Here is a 19,545-nt window from a genome sequence, read left to right on the forward strand (position 1 = left end):
ATTTAGGGGGTTTTCTCTGCTGTTAAACATTTTTTACCCTTAAGACAACACAAGGGTTAAGTAAAATACTTTAAAGTACTACTTAAGTAGATTTTTGGGTATCTGTACTTTACTTAACTTTTTTTGTCAACTTTTACTTTTATTTCACTACATTCCTAAAGAAAATAATGTACTTTTTACTCTACACATTTTCCCTGACACCCAAAAGTATTCGTTACATTTTGAATGCTTAGCAGGACAGGAAAATTATCAAATTCCTGCACTTATCAAGAGAACATACTAAACACAAATGCTTCATTTGTAAATATCTCTGAGTGTTGGAGCGTGCCCCTGGCTCTCCGTAAATAAATMWAAAAAAGAAAATGGTGCTGTCTGGTTTGCTTAACATAAAGAATTTGAAACTATTTATACTTTTACTTTTGATACTTAATAAAAAATTTGCAATTACATTTACATTTGATACTTAAGTATATTTAAAACCAAATACTAATATTATTTTACTGGGTGACTTTCACTTTTACTTGAGTCATTTTCTATTAAGGTATCTTTACTTTTACTCAAGTATGACAATTTGGTACTTTTTCCACCACTGCCAGAGAGTCAGCAACAAATGTGCCTAACAAAGTGTTAGGAATGAAAGGAATGCTGTTGGGGTATTTTGGGTAGATACCAGTTGTGGGACCCTATCGGAGGCACTGCTATGTGCTGCTCTGGGGTCAGCTACCGAGTGAGGGCCACCCTGGCCTGCACTCAGTATGAAGGGTGTTCTGTTACAAAGAGAAACTAATTAGAAAAGCATGACAAACTAGACACATAACAGGATGTGATGGATAATGATATTGTTACTGCGTCTACCTCATTTCTACCAGCATGTCACATGTGCAACCAGAGGAAAAAGGTTCTAGACCACCTTTACTCCACACAAAAAGATGTGTACAAAGCTCTCCTTCGCCCTCCATTTGGCAAATCTGACCATAATTATAGCCTCCTGATTRCTGCTTACAAGCAAAAACTAAAGCAGGAAGTATCAGTGACTCGCTCAATACAGAAGTGGTCAGATGACAGAGATGCTAAGCTACYGGACTGTTTTGCTAGCACAGACTGGAATATGTTCCGGGATTCATCTGATGGCATTGAGGAGTATACCACATCAGTCACCGGCTTCATCAATAAGTGCATCGATGACGTTGTTCACACATTGACCGTACGTACATATCCCAACCAGAAGCCATGGATAACAGGCAACATCATCAATGAGCTAAAGGCTAGAGCTACTGGATTAATCCAGATGCTTATAAGAAATCCCGATATTCCCTCAGACGAAKCATCAAACAGGCAAAGCGTCAGTACAGGACAAAGATTGAATCTTACTAGACCAGCTCTGACACTCGTCGGGTGTGGCAAGGCTTGCAAACTATAACAGATTACAAAGGGAAACCCAGCCACAAGGTGCCCAGTGAAGCAAGCCTACCAGATGACCAAAATGCKTTTTATGCTCGTTTCGAGGCAAGTAACACTAAAGCATGCATGAGAGCACCAGCTGTTCTGGACGACTGTGTGATCACGCTCTCRGTAGGGACCAGACGGGTTACCATTATGTATACTCAAAGCATGTGCGGACCAAATGGAGAGTGTCTTCACTGACATTTTCAACCTTTCCCTGACCGAGTCTGTAATACCTACATGTTTCAAGCAGACCACCATAGTCCCTGTGCCCAATAACTCCAAGGTAACCCGCTTAAATGACTACCTCCCCGTAGCACTCACGTCTGTAGCAATGAAGTGCTTTGAAAGGATGGTCATGGCTCCCATCAACACCATCATCCCGCAAACCCTAGACTCACTCCAATTCGCATAACGCCCCAACAGATCCACAGATGACGCAATCTCAATTGCACTCCACACTACCCTTTCCCATCTGGACAAAAGGAACACACCATGTGAGAATGCTGTTTATTGACTACAGCTTAGTGTTCAACACCATAGTGCCCATAAAGCTCATCACTAAGCTAAGGACCCTGGGACTAAACACATCTGCAACTGAATCCTGGACTTCCTGACGGGCCGCCCCCAGGTGGTAAGGGTAGGCAACAACACGTCTGCCACGCTGATCCGCAACACGGGGGTCCTTCAGGGGTGCATGCTTAGTCCTCTCCCGTACTCCCTGTTCACCCAAGACTGCATGGCCAAGCGTGACTCCAACACCATCATTAAGTTTGCTGACAACACAATTGTGGTAGGCCTGATCACCGACAACGAAGAGACAGCCTATAGGGAGGAAGTCAGAGACCTGGCAGTGTGGTGCCAGGACAATAACCTCTCCCTCAACGTGAGCAAGACAAAGGAGCTGATCGTGGCCCACAGGAAAAGTAGGGCCGAGAATGCCCCCATTCACATCGACGGGGCTGTAGTGGAGTGGGTCGAGAGCTTCAAGTTCCTTGGTGTCCACATCACCAACAAACTATCATGGTCCYAATACACCAAGACAGTCATGAAGAGGGCATGTTAACACCTATTGCCCCTCAGGAGACTGAAAAGATTTGGCATGGGTCCCTGATCCTCAAACAATTATATAGGTGCATCATTGAGAGCATCCTGACAGGTTGCATCACCGCCTGGTATGGCAACTGCTCTGCATCCGACTGCAAGGCGCTACAMAGGGTAGTGCATACGGCCTAGTACATCACTGGAGAAGACTCCAGCCACCCAAGTTATAGACTGTTCTCTGCTACCGCACGGCAAGCGGCCCAGGAGACCCAAGTCTAGGTCCTAAAGGCTCCTTAAAAGCTTCTACCCCCAAGCCATAAGACATCTGAACAATTAATAAAATGGCTAACCGGACTATTTGCATTTCTTTACACTGCTGCTACTCGCTGTTTATTATTTCCTATCTCTTATTCGTTTTTTACTTTATCCTACCTACATGATTGTGCTCAAATAAATTGCTCTCCCGATAGAACTGTGAGGCATATGTGGTACGATCGGTTTCCTAGTGATCGCGCGTCATGAATTTGGATACTGGGGCTAACACGCTAACAAAAAGAGAGGTTTGGACATAATTATGAACTTTATTGAACAAATCAAACATTTATTGTGGAACTGTGATTCCTGGGAGTGCATTCTGATGAAGATCATCAAAGGTAAGTGAATATTTATAATGCTGACTTCTGTCGACTCCAACATGGCGGATATCTGTTTGGGTGGTGTTGGTCTCTGAGCGCCGTACTCCGAGTATTTTGATGGTGCTGCTTATTCCGTAATAGTTTTTTGAAAACTACACAATGAGCACCGCTGCATTCTACTATGGCTGCTGGGAAGTATTATGTAGCTTGGAATGAAAGGTGCACAGACAGGTGCCATAGTAAACTGCCTGCTCCTCAGTCCGCCTGCTAATATATGATATTATTATTCGTATTGGATAGAAAAACACTCTGAGAATTTCTAAAACTGTTTTTGAATTTTGTCTGTGAGTTAACGAGAACTTCATATGCAGGCAAAAACCTGAGAAAAAATCCAAACAGGAAGTGGGAATTCTGAGGCTGGTCAATTGTTCAACCAAGATCCTATTGAATTCAAAGCGAGATATTGGATGAGTTTGCACTTCCTACGGCTTCACTAGATGTCAACAGTCTGTAGAACCTTGTCTGATGCCCTACTGTGAAGGGGGGCGAATGAGAGGGGAATTAGTCAGGTCTGCCAGGTTGCCATGACCTGACCATGCTCTGGCCATGTCGCGTTCACATCAAGAGGGGCTCCGTTCCATGCGTCATCTGAAGTCAATGTAAATTCTCCGGTTGGAACGTTATTCAGATGATTATGTTAAAAACATTCTAAAGTTGATTCAATACTCGTTTGACATGTTTCTACTGATGTACGGGAACCTTTGTGACATTTCGTCTGCTTTAGTGAACGCGCTTCCTGACGTTGGATTATAGCTATTTGGACATAAATGATGGACTTAACCGAACAAAACAAGCATTTCTTTGTGGAAGTGCACTCCCAAGTGCATTCCGATGAAGATCAGCAAAGGTAAGTGAAGATTTATAATTTTCTTATATTTGAGTTTTTGACTGCTGCACATTTTGCGGTAACTGTATGGCTTGCTTTTGTGGCTGAACGCTGTTCTCAGATTATTGAATATTGTGCTTTTGGCGTAAAGCTTTTTGAAATCTGACACAGCGGTTGCATTAAGAAAGTGTATCTTTAATTCTATGTAAAACATGTATCTTTCATCAAAGTTATTGATGAGTATTTATGTTATTTGACGTGGCTCTGCAATTTCTCCTGATATTTTGGAGTCATTTCTGAACATGGCGCCAATGTAAACTGAGGTTTTTGGATATAAATATTAACTTTATCGAACAAAACATATATGTATTGTGTAACATGAAGTCCTATGAGTGTCATCTGATGAAGATCATCAAAGGTTAGTGATTAATTTTATCTCTATATCTCTATTTATCTCTATTTCTTGTGACTCCTGTCTTTGGCTGGAAAAATGACTGTGTTTGTCTGTGATTTTGCGGTGACTAACATAATCGTTTGTGGTGCTTTTGCTGAAAAGCCTATTTGAAATCGGACACTTTGGTGGGATTAACAACAAGATTACTTTAAATGGTATAAAATACATGTATGTTTGAGGAATTTTAATTTTGAGATTTCTGTTGTTTGAATTTGCGCCCTGCACTTTCACTGGTGTTGTCATATCATCCGTTAACAGGATTGCCAGCCATAAGAAGTTTTAAGGAGAAGTATATCTTTAATTCTGTGAATAACACTTGTATCTTTTATCAATGTTTATTATGAGTATTTCTGTAAATTGATGTGGCTCTGTGCAAATTCACGGGATGTGGAAAAGCCAAATGTAAACTGAGGTTTTTGGATATAAATATGAACTTGATCGAACAAAACATACATGTATTGTGTAACATGTTGTCCCGGGAGTGTCATCTGATGAAGAATATCAAAGGTTAGGTTAATGATTCATTTTATCTCTATTTCTGCTTTTTGTGACTCCTCTCTTCGGTTGGAAAATCGCTGTATGCTTTCTGTGACTAGTTGCTGACCTAACATAATGATATGTTCTGCTTTCGCCGAAAAGCCGTTTTGAAATCGGACACTGTGGTTGGAATAACGAGAATTTTATCTTTAAAATGGTGTCTAATACTTGTATGTTTGAGAAATTTGTATGATGAGATTTCTGTTGGTTGAATTTGGTGCTCTGTAATTTCATTGACTGTCTGCTAGCAGAACACCGGTCCTAGACAGGTTATATTCTAATAATAATATTATATTTTCTTAACTCTTATTTTCTTAAAACTGCATTGTTGGTTAAGGGCTTGTAAGTAAGCCTTTCACGGTAAGGTCTACACCTTATTGGCGCATGTGACAAATAAAATGTGATTTGATTTGATTTGACACACCTGTGGTGGTGACCCCAGAGAAGACCCAGCACTGTCCGTATTTGACAGGCAGGCCTCCATCCTTTTGGTATTTCTTCAGGATCTCCACACTGCCATTCCAGGCTGTAGGGGAAACTCCTCCTACATAGTTCCCTGACCAATTCCCTGCCAGGACCCCATTGTCATCTTGGGCGTTGATCTGGATCYCAACAAAGGGATAGACAGTTTTGTTTTGAATAAGATAAAATACAGCAGCATGTGGTTGTTTTTATTTAACCAGGTAGGTCACTGAGAACACATCGTTTTTTTTTTACCATAACGTTATAGTAATGGTCATGAAATTAACATCAACATACCTCAACATAATTCAGATAAATAAACGGGAAAGTATGTGGAGTATGAGAAATAAGTTGTATGTTCACTACTGGAGGTCATATAAGTTGACAGGTAACTCACCATGGCAGATATGACTCTGACCACGTTGACAGGGTCCCCTCTACCAGGCGGAGGGATCTCACTCTTCTCCAGCACATAGAGACAGGCCTCCAGCATCCCCTCAAGGAACTGAACAGCACAGAGAGTGGGAAACAGACAGACAGGGAGAGATGGAAGACATGATAGGGGTAAAAAAATGAATAAATGACTTGTATTCTGTGGTTCATAAATGACTTAAATGACTGTGGTTTTCAGAATGACTGGAATTCGCCGAAAGACTTCATCGCGACCAGACTTGACTTTGAATTCCCTCCCTGTCTCGTACTTGTCCGTAGTTCCATGTGCGATCTCCAATCTGTCTCTCTGTGCCGTAGTAGAGTCTTCCTGTGTCATTCAGCACATACTCCTTCTTCTCCTCCTCATCATCCATGTACACTGTGTCATCTTAGGTGGAGTGGGAAGAGGGACAAAGATTAGGTATACATTTATCAGTTATGCATTGCAAAAATGATTTCTGTTTTTCTTAACATTTCTGAAATGTAATCTGGTGTAAAGTCCACAACACAGTCATATCTGCCACAAATAACTKTTTTGATAAACACCGGGGGGAATCAGACAGAGAGGCAAGGATAGGGTTCACTGTTATTTGCTGAATATCTGGACCATACAAAGCAGGGAGAGTGAGTGTGGCCAGGAGAGGGTTAATCACTACTAGCAAAATGTCTGGACTTCACAAAGCAGGGAGAAGGTTTACTAGTACTAGAGGCCAGAATAGGTTTAAATGTTGCTCACTGAGGGGCCTTGCTCATTTAGAGGAAAAGGTCTGGATTGTGTGAAATCATCCTAAATGGATAATACATGATGGAGTAAGGGCCCTATGGGAATATCTGGTTCTCTCTTTTCCATCCGTTTGTTGTCTTTACTGACCACATGGACGTGATTATCTGTGTGAGACACTGTGAAACAGGAGAAAGCTGTTGGGAGGAGGGATAAGAAGAAAGGGAGGCAGAGGAAAAAAGCTAGGGNTAGGGGGGGGGGGGGGGGGAGGGAGTGAGAACTAGCAGAAGGGGCAGAGTGGTTAAACGAAATGTTTGGGAGCAGTGGTCAAGATGGGATGTGGGAAGGAAGAGGTACAAAAAGGCTACACAAACTAATGGCGGGAGAGGACGCTATAAAGAGGGAGTGGTAGAATCGCAAGGAGGGAGGGAGGAAGGGCAGAGATTGTGTAGAGGTTTTATGGGAGGAGGTACAGTATAGATTTGAGCTGTTGACAGGATCTAGCAGCTGAGATTTGGCTGGTTTTACTCCTTAATAAACATCTACAGCACGTAGAGAGAGAGAGAGAGCAAGGGAGGGAGAGCAGATTGCCTCCAGCAGCTGTATTACTGTCATATACTCCTACGGCGCAAGGCAGTTTGTACAGGAATTGCGCAGAAATTCTCTTGTTTTAACTCCAGAAACCTCAAAATACAGGGTTGATTGAAAAGACAATATAGCAACATAAGGGAAAACAGGCCAAGCAGGCCGACATGTGAATTGGCAAAGACCAGAGCCCCAAGTAAATTTACGTGTGGTCTTGACGTGCAACCAGAGAATGAAACAAACTTTCTGGGTCACACTGGGTCAAGCTGTAACTTTATGATGGATAGCAGCACATTATTGGGCAGTGAGCTGAGTTTCCCGCCTATGTGCAAATTAGCGCTTCTCTGAGAGACCAAGAGGCTAAATAGAGCACAGTCCTAGAGCCAGCCTCTGTTAGACACTGAGGGTACAAAACATTAGGAACACCTGGTCTTTCCATGACATAGAAGGTGAATCCAGGTGAAAGCTATGATCCCTTATTGATGTCACCTGTTTAATCCACTTCAATCAGTGTAGATGAAGGGGAGGAGACAGGTTATAGAAGGATTTTTAAGCCTTGAAACAATTGAGACATGGATTGTGTGTGTGGCATTCAGAGGGTGAATGGGCAAGAAAAAATATGTAAGTGCCTTTGGTATGGCAGTAGGTGCCAGGCGCACCGGTTTGTGTCCAGAACTCCAACGCATCTGGGTTTTTCACACTCAACAGTTTCCCGTGAGTAACAAGAATGGTCCACCACCCAAAGGACATCCAGCCAACTTGACATAACCGTGGGAAGCATTAGAGTTAACATGGGCCAGCATCCCGATGGAACTCTTTCGACACCTTGTACTCCATGCCCTGACTTATTGAGGCTGTTCTCAGGGCAAAAGGGGGTGCAAGTCAATATTTGGAAGCTGTCCCTAATGTTTTGTACACTCAGTGTATAAACCCTAGCTCTTTTGAACTCTACGTCTACTCTGTGATCTGTCACTTGGTCCTGGTGTTTAGACTGGGCCATAGGTCTGTTCCTATAGCAATGGAATAACAACATTGAAACATTAGACTTATATACAGCATRGAAGCTGAACTGTGATACAATGGAATACCTTTGTTTGACCCACTGTGTCAACTTTAGGTGAGCACGGGGGGTGGGGTTGGCACTTCAGTGGCAATGGTATGGTCCTTAACGTGCAGACCTTGCCCAATATTTATTTTTCTCCCCCTTCTCTCTCATTCCTTCCTCCCTCATTTCCCAACAGTCTTTACCTTCACACCAGGGGTTGAACAGCATGACGATGTCTTTCCTGGGGTCGTGTGTGGTTGCAGACTCGCCCTTTGGAGACTCCACCGTCACGGTGAGCTTGTACTGGCCAATCACAGCTTTGGCGTGCGAGTTGACGGACAGCTTGATCCTGTTGCCGTTCCGCTCCACTATCTTGGCCTCCCAGTGGTCGTCCTCCAGCTCTTCCACCAATTGAATGATGACGTGCGTGTTCTTTGACACCATGGGGAGGGYTCCTGTCAGACACATTAGTAAACGGTTTGTCAGGTTATCATTTATGGTCATCATAAGCTTGTGCCAAATGGCGCCCTTATATAGTGTAGTGCACTATAYGGAATAGAGGGGCCATTTCAGGTAAAGCTTCAGGGGGATTGAAGAAGTGTAATATTGGTGTAATACCATTGTAATAACAGTGTAGTGGTGCCTGAAACCCATCTCAACAAACTATGCAGTGTTCAGGACCATTTTGTTACTCCAAAAGATCGCCGTAAAGATTGATTGTTCTCTTATCTCTGATGGAAACCGTACCAACCCACATCGAATTCCTACTGCACCTTTCTTGGACTTAAGCCCTCACTCTTCACACAGAAAAAGTCCACAATACACACGCAATAATTGAAACCTGCTTTCAGTAAAATACACCATACGCACACACTAGTGTATGCACACACGCACACACATGGCTAACAGCTGCACTTGACTGGCACACACATRCTATTGCAGAGGCAGGAATCACATTCACCACATAACCAGAGGGATGGAAATTCCAARACCGTCACACTCCACTTGGCAAATGCCAATGCTGACTATTTATACAGAGTGAATGTGTGTGTAACTGCATGTGTGAAACAGCAAGAGAAAGCTCTGCAAACTATACCAGTTAAACACTGTCTTGAATTGAATTGACCTTAAAAGAGTTGAAATAAAGTTAAGATAGTGGAATGACAACGAGCGGCCTTTAAAGGTAAAGTGTAGTCTGCTGTGCAGGTACGTGAGAAAACCACAGTATCCACACCACTGTAACTCAGAGCCTGTTGTGCCAGAGAGTGACAGTGCCAAAACCAAATGTAAACCACAAGTGTGTCACTGTTATGCAGTTCAGTTCAGCTTAGGTAAACAGAGTTTAGTTCTGTGAAAACTCCACTGAGAGCAAATACACAGAACTCCTTCACACATACAGTGGGGTCTGAAGTTATTGACACCCTTGATAAAYATGAGCCAAAATTMACCYTATCAAATAAATAATTGAAATACTGAGCTATGTTGTATGCTCAAAACATATGGGAGAATATATCATTTTATACTAATACAACTGCTCAGAGAGAGATTTTGTTTTTCATTTTGATATTCTTCATCTGCGGTCACCGACTGCCCTCTTCAATTCAAACCACAGGTTTTCAATGGGATTCAAGAGATGGCAATTGCAAAATGTTGATTTTGTGGTCAACCATTTCTTTGTGGATTTCGATGTGTGCTTGGTGTTATGGTCTTGCTGGAAGATCCACTTGCGGCCAAGTTTCCTGGCAGAGGCAAAGTTCACGATGCTGTTGACCTTAACAAAGGCCCCAAGACCAGTGGAAGCAAAATAGACCCATAACATCCAGTGGTGTGTATTCATGGTTGCCAAGGAAAGCCAGACTTCCCCCCCAAAAAATGTACCAAGAAATTAAAAGATTCTTTCGTCTCTCTGTGTTTCATAATTCTCCAATTCGCAAGAGGCTGAATGTATCTCACCAGAAAAAGCATCTGAGTGAGCAAAACAGCGTCCCTCTGTATCTGTATGTGTATCCCATCTATCGGATGCTGTCTGGTCATAAAGAGTATGGCATTGTTGCRYCCTGTAGCATTGAATGCAAGGAAAGTCAGCGAGCATTTGGCCTCCCTTTATAAAATAAAAGCCAATTAGCGTTGAGCTAAACTGAGCTCAACTGAATGGTTCTGGCMCACCAAAAAAAGGGTCAATGGCCCATATCTTACCAATCACATCAAAAGCCATATGTCATTGACCAAATTTGTAAAAATTATTGCAACTCGCTGTGTTGTTGTGGCTAGCTAGCTAAAATTGGCCCTTTCCTAAATTAGCCATGGATGGAGATAGAGATTTGGACTTGTGGTTTTACTTAATTCTCTGTTCAGGCCAATGATTATGACGGTGATTCTGATCCAACCATAAATTCATACATTGTGACTCTGGCCTGAGAGGATGGAAGTTCAATATGTAGCTATATGTAGTAGGCTAATGTTTATATTTGGATGTAGTCTATCACAGTGCCATCCGTTTTGTCACCAACGCCCCATATACTATCCACCACTGTGACCTGTATGCTCTAGTTGGCTGGCCCTCACTACATATTCATCACCAAACCCACTGGCTCCAGGTCATCRYTAAGTCCTTGCTAGGTAAAGCCCCYKCTTATCTCAGCTCACTGGTCACCATAGCAACACCCARCCATAGCACGTGCTCCAGCAGGTATATTTCACTGGTCATSKCCAAAGCCAACACTTACTTTGGCCGCCTTTCCTTCCAGTTCTCTGCTGCCAATGACTGGAAKGAATTWKAAAAATCACWGAATCCRTCTCTAACTTTAAGCATCATCTGTCAGAGCAGCTAACCGATCACTGTACATGTACACAGCCAATCTGTAAATAGCRCACCCAACTACCTCATCCCCATATTGTTACTTGTCCTCTTGCTATTTTGCACCCCAGTATCTCTACTTGCACATCATCATCTGCACATCTATCACTCCAGTGTTAATGCTGAACTGTAATTATTTTGCCTCTATGGCCTATTTATTGCCTTACCTCCCTACTCTTCTACATTTGCACACACTGTACATAGATTTTTCTATTGTGTTATTGACTACGTTTGTTTATGTGTAACTGTGTTGTTGTTTTTGTCGCACTTTATCTTTGCCAGGTCACAGTTGGAAATGAGAACTTGTTCTCAACTGGTTAAATAAAGGTGAAATAAATAAATAACAAATGTTTATTTTTGCAATATTCAATTGGTCTTGTTGGACTCGGGAGAGGCAAAGGTCAAGAGCTGTGTGTCCTCTGAAACACGACCCAGCCAAGCTGCATTGCTTCTTGACACAATGCTCATTTAACCAGGAAGCCAGCCACACCAATGTGTCGGAGAAAACACCATACACCTGGCGACCGTGTCAGCGTGCATTGCGCCCGGCCCACCACAGGAGTGGCTAGAGCACAATGAGACAAGGACAACCCAGCCAGCCAGCCAAACCCTCCCCTAACCCGGACGATGCTGGCCAATTGTGTGCTGCCTCACAGCCAGCTGCAACACAGCCTGGGATCGAACCAGGATCGGAAGTGACGCAGCTAGCACTGCGATGCAGTGCCTTAGACCGCTGCGCCACTCGGGAGGCCATAGTAGGCTAATGTTAACTAGCTGGCCCATCATTGCCAATGAAAGGAAGTTAGGCTAGCGAGCAAACATGAACTTGATTGACCATGCTTTGGGTCATGTAACTGTTTGTTAAATGCAATATGCTTTGTGGACTCCACCGGACAGATGTTGCTCTCCGGTTTTGTGATGAAAAAGGTGTGGTTGAATTTATTCTGCAGCTGTGTCTTCTTATTGTCTCGGCCTTAGGCTTATATATCACGGTGGCAAGGCATATGAACTAACAGGTTATAGAGTGGCGCAGTGATCTAAGACAAGAGGTGTCACTGCAGTACCTGGTACGAATCCAGGCTGCATCACATCCGGCTGTGATTGGGAGTCCCGTAGGGCGGTGCACAATTGGCCGAGTGTAGTCCGGGTTTGGCTGTTATTGTAAATAAGAATGTGTTCTTTACTGACTTGCCTATTTAAATAAAGAATAGGTAAAAAAAAAAAGCGAACTATGCAATTATCCAATTATCCAAAGATCTACAGGCGGCCAAAGAGCTCTATTTTCATGTAATCTGACCATAGCTGTCACGCCCTGACCGTAGAGATCTTTTTATGTCTCTATGTTTGGTCAGGGTGTAATTTGGGTGGGCATTCTATGTTCATTTTCTATGTTTTGTATTTCTTTGGTTTTGGCCGGGTGTGGTTCTCAATCAGAGGCAGCTGTCTATCGTTGTCTCTGATTGAGAACCATACTTAGGTAGCTTTTCCCCACCAATGCTTTGTGGGTAGTTGTTTTCTGTTTTTMTGTCTTCACCAGACAGAACTGTTTCGTGTTGTTACATTTTGTTATTTTGTCTCAGTGTTCAGTTTTTTTTATAAGTAATCATGAACACTTCCACACCTTCTTCATACGACGGCCGTTACAATAGCACCCGTTTCAACCCAAGTGCCAATGCCGTATAGCAAACTCCATGTGTTTACATTTGTTGGATGACATGAAAATAGAGCTCTTTGGCCACGCACACCAGTGATGGGTTTGGTGTTGAAATGAGAATGCATAAGAGTCTTTCTATAAGTAAAGGGACCAATGTGTGACATCAGGGTCAACATTTCAAAATGGTTTGATATACATTTAAATATGATTTTCTTGTAGCTTCACATGTGTAGTTACAGGAATAAGAGTCTAGATTTAGGCACAATGATACCATGACTCCTAGCAACAACAAATCATCTACGTGTCATTCAAAATGTTCTTTGTCATGCCTCGTAGCCAGGGCTGTTTGTGCTTTAGTCAACTTCTCTATCAATTATAGACATGCTAAACCTATTTAAAAACCACAGCATTTCTATATTTGTAATAGTTTATATAATAATTTAATACAATAATATAATACAATGAGTTCTGTCAACAAAATCATTGACAATAATAACCAATAATGAAATCATTATAATCAGTAAACTCTTCAAGCAGTGTTTATGTGTGAAAACTAGACATCATGTTCTTGCTTCCTCTGTCCTTGTTTCCTCCACTCCTTGCCTTTCCTTGAAAGTGCATTGGAGCCCAATGTGGTTTGAGAGGGAGGTGAGCAATGGAGGAAAKAAGGGMAGAATCTCAATTGCATTTCATTCATTCCTTAAGTCCTCRCTCCTCGCCTCCTTCTCAAGACCCATTGGATAAGAAGGTGAGAGGGGCGGGACCTCTGACCTTTTCATCCAATGGGTTTTGAGAAAGAGACAAGGAGAGAGAATGCAACGAATCAAGGAAATGCAATTGAGGACAGAGGAAGCAAGTACTTGACAGCTATTACATATTTTTGGACAGGGTCAGACTGACTGACTGACTGAGCTACCATAATACCTATGGCCTGTCCAGAAACAACCCCTAACCCCTACTGCCCAGTCTAGACACTTGTGGAGATCTGAGAGGGATTGATAGGTGGTGACATGGTGAGAGCACCACCTTACCCWCTGACAGGCTTGGTGGAATTTTGGCGGTATTGCTTACACCTGTCCAATTCTCTCAGATCTCCACAAGTGTCTAGGGGTAGGGGCTAGGGGTTGTTTCTGGACAGGATCGCACAACCCTTCGGGTGTGTGGTGGACCTACATCCCAACACTTGAGGAATTGCTTGGCTGTTTAATTCCATTGTTAGACATACAGATTTGRACAGGTGTAAGCTGGACACACCCACAGCACCCTATCAGACTGATCAGACAGGTCTGGGTGGCTGGAGACCTGCTGTAAACAGTGAACGGATATACAGTACCAGTCAAACATTTGGACACACCTACTCATTCAAGTGTTTTTCTTAATTTTTTTACTATTTTCTACATTGTAAAATAATAGTGAAGACATCAAAACTATGAAATAACACATATGGAATCATGTAGTAACCAAGAAAGTGTTAAACAAATCCAAATATARTTTATATTTGAGATTCTTCAAGGTAGCCACCCTTTGCCTTGATGACAGCTTTGCACACTGTTGGCATGCTCTCAACCAGCTTCATGAGGTAGTCACCTGGAAGATATTTCAATTAACAGGTGTGCCTGTTTTGGTAAAAGCTGAGGGATGGGGCTAGAGAAATGTAACCACTCTCAGATGAATACACAGAGCAAGGACTGACCATCCATGATTTCAACATTATTGTTTTAACCATGCTATGAAGCAGTGTTGTTTACGTTTACAAAGTCGAAAAACATAGGAGAAAAACAAGCTTATATTTTGGGTTCTCAAGGAGTGATTTTATTTATTTATCCGTTATTTTACCAGGTAAGTTGACTGAGAACACGTTCTCATTTGCAGCAACGACCTGGGGAATAGTTACAGGGGAGAGGAGGGGGATGAATGAGACAATTGTAAACTGGGGATTATTAGGTGACCGTGATGATTGAGGGCCAGATTGGGAATTTGATAGTGATAGTTGAACTAAACTCATGAGGCATTTATAAGTTATATTCTTCAAGAATCAAAGGATATATATTATTCTAAGTCCAAAAATGGATGTAGCAACTACATTTAAGTCTATCAAAAGTGTGCAAGTTTGAGCYTGTGTCCATTAGGCATAAGGATTTCTTTTTTTTTATCAGCATGAATTAGATTGAGCAATAAAATCCCCACTTTTATTCTATAGGCTGGGATCCGCACTGTGCTGCTGTTGCAAGAGTGCATTTTTCACTGGCTGTCCACTGGTTTCAACAACAATGATTGATAGGCAGCATAAACTTGTTGAATTCAACCATTATTGACTTCAAATACACATTTAGATTTGTGAACAGCCATCCACAACAACCCACAATCCATAAGGCGCAAAAAGCTAAATGAGAGAGCAGCAGTGTGATTCACATCAATGCACTATGTAAATATCATTAATAAGTGAAATCCGTATCGCCATAGTCTACACCACTGCTGTCATCCTTACCTCCAAYCGTTTATTCAAGTTGGATAATCTTTGGATGTCGACAGCAGTCGCACCTTTGGAAGACATAGCTTGGACTGTATCCTACAAAAGCCTATTCCTGCTCTGTTCCCGCGATCCATCAAACACATTTGGTGTGTCATCATAGCGGTCTCTGACTTGTGGTCAGACTCCCTTTTTTCAATGCTGATTTGTAATGTTATTGAGAAAACAGAGAAMTGTCAAAGATTTTTTATCCGCAATCATCTTTTCTGAATATAAAAGTGATTTTCTAAGTAATCATCTAGTTTTTCAAAAGTATCTGTTATCTCATAAAAAATATTTTTGCTGGTAATTTAACGAATTACAGTTACCGTTTTTTTAGTAATCCCCCAACCATGGCCCTAGCTATAGTTAGTCAGTGGTTAGTCACATCTAACTAGTCAGTGGTTGCACATCTAACTAGCTGGAATGAAGCAAAGGTGTGACATGCAAATACAGTACCAGTCAAAAGTTTGGACACACCTACTCATTCAAGGGTTTTTCTTTATTTTCACTATTTTCTGCTTTGTAGAAGAACTATGAAATATCACATATGGAATCATGTAGTAACCAAAAAAGTTAAGGTTAACGTTTTTCGTCATGAATCTAGGGGCAGATCTGCAGAGTGGTCACTAGCTGGCACTGCCACAAAGTCATAAAATATGATTTTAAACATAACCCTGACCTTAACCCTAACTTTAACCACACTGCTAACCTTAATGCCTAACCTTAACCTTAAAAGGGATAATCCACCCCCAGAAAAAAGAACAATTTCCCCCATAATTAAGTGGTCTGTCTGTGAAATCAGGAAATTGTGTAGGAATGCGTCATAGCTACATGGTTCTCGTCACTGTGGATAACACACTATCACATTTCATAACGCTTTTAAAATAATTACCTGCACTCCAGATCGCCAAATAAGCCTATATCAGTGGTGGTCGGTGCCATTTAAAATGAGGGAGGACGATTTTGTTTTTCATGAGCATGGCCTTCTATTATGACTGTCATTCATATTATATTCACCCAGTTCAATGTACATTGAGAGGTTTAGGCTACTACATGATACTCATTTTCCCTATACCCATAATGAGGTTGCTACAACCTAACCTATAAATGACGGTTTACAACGTAGGTGCACACAGGTCGAGAGAAAAATGTGTGACACATTCAATACCGCCTTGCACACTCTTGCCTGCATCTAGCTGATCTAGGGTGTAATTATTAGTCCAACAGTTACAAACGAGAGTTTCTATTGGACAAATTCCAGTATGTTTATCACCGTTCCATTTGCTTCCATTTAATAAACGTTTTTCAACAGAATCACATATAAACACAGTACACTTTCATAGCAGCCACGTTGTATTCCTTCTCGCATCTACAGGCGCTCCTCCTCTCACCTTTTCCCTTCCCTTGTGTACTTCAATGCACAACACATAAGCTGTGTGTGACCAACCAAGCAAAAAAACTTCCCAAGCCAAACCATATCATAACAATCATGCAGTACAGTATACAGTCAGTAAGCAGTTTAGCAGTTACACCGGCAGGCACTGGTGGCAGTACATATATAAAACCAAACGCTTACCTTGACTTAGAAGAGTTCCAGTGTTGTGTTGGATAGTCATAGCCAGCTAGCTAACATAGCATCCCTCTGCTTGAGCCGGGTGTTCGAGTAGGCTAAACTAGCTAGCTGCATATGCTAGCTAAGTATGTACAAAAAAAGCATCTCTCTCTCTCTCTTGCTTCTCCTTAATTTTGAAAGAAATGTATTTGTTCAAAACTGTTCAACTATTGTCTTTCTCTCACTTTGAGTCAGTGACTCACCACATTTTATTCATCGCAGTGCTAAATATCTGTAGATTATGCTTTCAGTACTAGATTCATTCTTTCCCCAATTTTTGGAGCATACAATATAGCTCAGTGTTTGAATAATTGACTTTATACAGTATATTTTGCTCTTCTTTATCAAGGCTGTCAATCATTTCTAACCCCACTGTATATAGTACATCATAAAGTGTCTGTGTCTTTGTGCATAGSCCAAATAAAATAAAATTTTATTGGTCACATACACATGGTTAGCAGATGTTAACGCGAGTGTAGCGAAATGCTTGTGCTTCTAGTTCCGACCGTGCAGTAATATTTAACAAGTAATCTAACATTTTCCCAACAACTACCTTTTACACACAAGTTTAAAGGAATGAATATGAATATGTACATATAAATATATGGATGAGCGATGGCCGAACGGCATAGGCAAGATGCAGTAGATGGTATAGAGTACAGTATATACATATGAGATGAGTAATGTCAGGTATGTAAACATTATATAAAGTGGCATTGTTTAAAGTAGCTAGTGATACATTTATTGCATCTAATTTTTAATTATTAAAGGGGCTAGAGATTTGAGTCAGTATGTTGGCAGCAGCCACTCAATGTTAGTGATGGCTGTTTAACAGTCTGATGGCCTTGCGATAGAGAGCTGTTTTTTCAGTTCGTCAGCTTCTGATGCACCTGTACTGACTCGCCTTCTGGATGATAACGGGCATGATAGCCAGGCAGTGGCTCGGTGGTGTGTTGTCCTTGATGATCTTTTTGGCCTTCCTGTGACATCGGGTGGGTCGGTGTCCTGGAGGGCGGTGTAGCTTGCCCTCGCGGTGATGCGGTTGTGCAGACTCACTACCCTGCTGGAGAGCCTTATGGTTGTGGCGGAGCAAGTTGCCGTACGCAGAGCGGTGAGTACAGCCCTACAGGATAAGCTCTCAATGTGCATGCGTAAAAGTTGTGTAGTGTTTTTGGTGACAAGCCAAATTTATTTCAGCCTCCTTGAGTTTGAAGAGGCGCTGTTGGCGCCTTTCTTCACACGCTGTCCTGTATGGGTGGCCAGTTTCAGTTTGTCGAGTGATGGTGGTCGCCGGGGGGGGGGGGGGGGTGCGCTCCCTGTGCTGTTTCCTGAAGTCCACGATCATCTCCTTTGTTTTGTTGACGTTGAGTGTGAGGTTATTTTCCTGACACCACACTCCAAGGGCCCTCACCTTCTCCCTGTAGGCCGTCTCGTCATTGTTGGTAATCAAGCCTACCACTGTAGTGTCATTTGCAAACTTGATGACTGTGTTGGAGGCGTGCATGGCCACACAGTCATGGGTGAACAGGGAGTACAGGAGAGGGCTGAGAACGCACCCTTGTGGGGCCCCAGTGTTGAGGATCAGCGGGGTGGAGATGTTGTTTCCTACCCTCACCACCTGGGGGCGTCCTGTCAGAAAGTCCAGGACCCAGTTGCACAGGGTGGGGTTGAGACCCAGGGTCTCGAGCTTAATGACGAGTTTGGAGGGTACTATGGTGTTAAATGCTGAGCTGTAATCGATGAAAAGCATTGTTACATTGGTATTCCTCTTGTCCAGATGGGTTAGGGCAGTGTGCAGTGTGATTGCGAATATGTCGTCTGTGGACCTATTGGGGCGATAAGCAAATTGGAGTGGGTCTAGGGTGTCAGGTAGGGTGGAGGTGATAAGATCCTTGACTAGTTTCTCAAAGCACTTCATGATGACAGAAGTGATTGCTACGGGGCAATAGTAGTTTAGCTCAGTTACCTTAGCTTTCTTGGGAACAGGAACAATGGTGGCCCTCTTGAAGCATGTGGGAACAGCAGKCTGGGATAGGGATTGATTGAATATGTCCGTAAACACACCAGCCAGCTGGTCTGTGCATGCTCTGAGYACGCGGCTAGGGATGCCGTCTGGGCCGGCAGCCTTGCGAGGGTTAACACGTTTAAATGTTTTACTCATGTTGGCTGCGGTGAAGGAGAGCCTGCAGGTTTTGGTAGCGGGCCATGTCGGTGGCACTGTATTGTCCTCAAAGCGAGCAAAGAAGTTGTTTAGTTTGTCTGGGAGCAAGACATCAAGGTCCGCGACGGGTTTTCTTTTTGTAGTCCGTGATTGACTGTAGACCCTGCCACATACCTCTCGTGCCTATTCAATCTCTGTGCCCCATGTTGGGTGTCAATCTCTGTGCCCGCTGTTGGGTCTCTCTCTCTCTCTCTCTCTCTCTCTCTCTCTCTCTCTCTCCCTATACTGTATATATATATATATACAGTGGGGAGAACAAGTATTTGATACACTGCCGATTTTGCAGGTTTTCCTACTTACAAAGCATGTAGAGGTCTGTAATTTTTATCATAGGTACACTTCAACTGTGAGAGACGGAATCTAAAACAAAAATACAGAAAATCACATTGTATGATTTTTAAGTAATTAATTTGCATTTTATTGCATGACATAAGTATTTGATACA

The 19,545-nt window shown here is 42.4% G+C and overlaps 1 pseudogene; it reads right to left on the reverse strand.

Moving 5' to 3' along the window:
• The window catches only part of LOC111978861 (protein-glutamine gamma-glutamyltransferase K-like), a 64,560-nt pseudogene that overhangs the window by 20,916 nt on the left and 24,099 nt on the right, over window positions 1-19,545 (reverse strand).

Source organism: Salvelinus sp. IW2-2015, linkage group LG19 (assembly GCF_002910315.2).
Source record: "Salvelinus sp. IW2-2015 linkage group LG19, ASM291031v2, whole genome shotgun sequence".
Lineage (NCBI taxonomy): Eukaryota > Metazoa > Chordata > Actinopteri > Salmoniformes > Salmonidae > Salvelinus > Salvelinus sp. IW2-2015.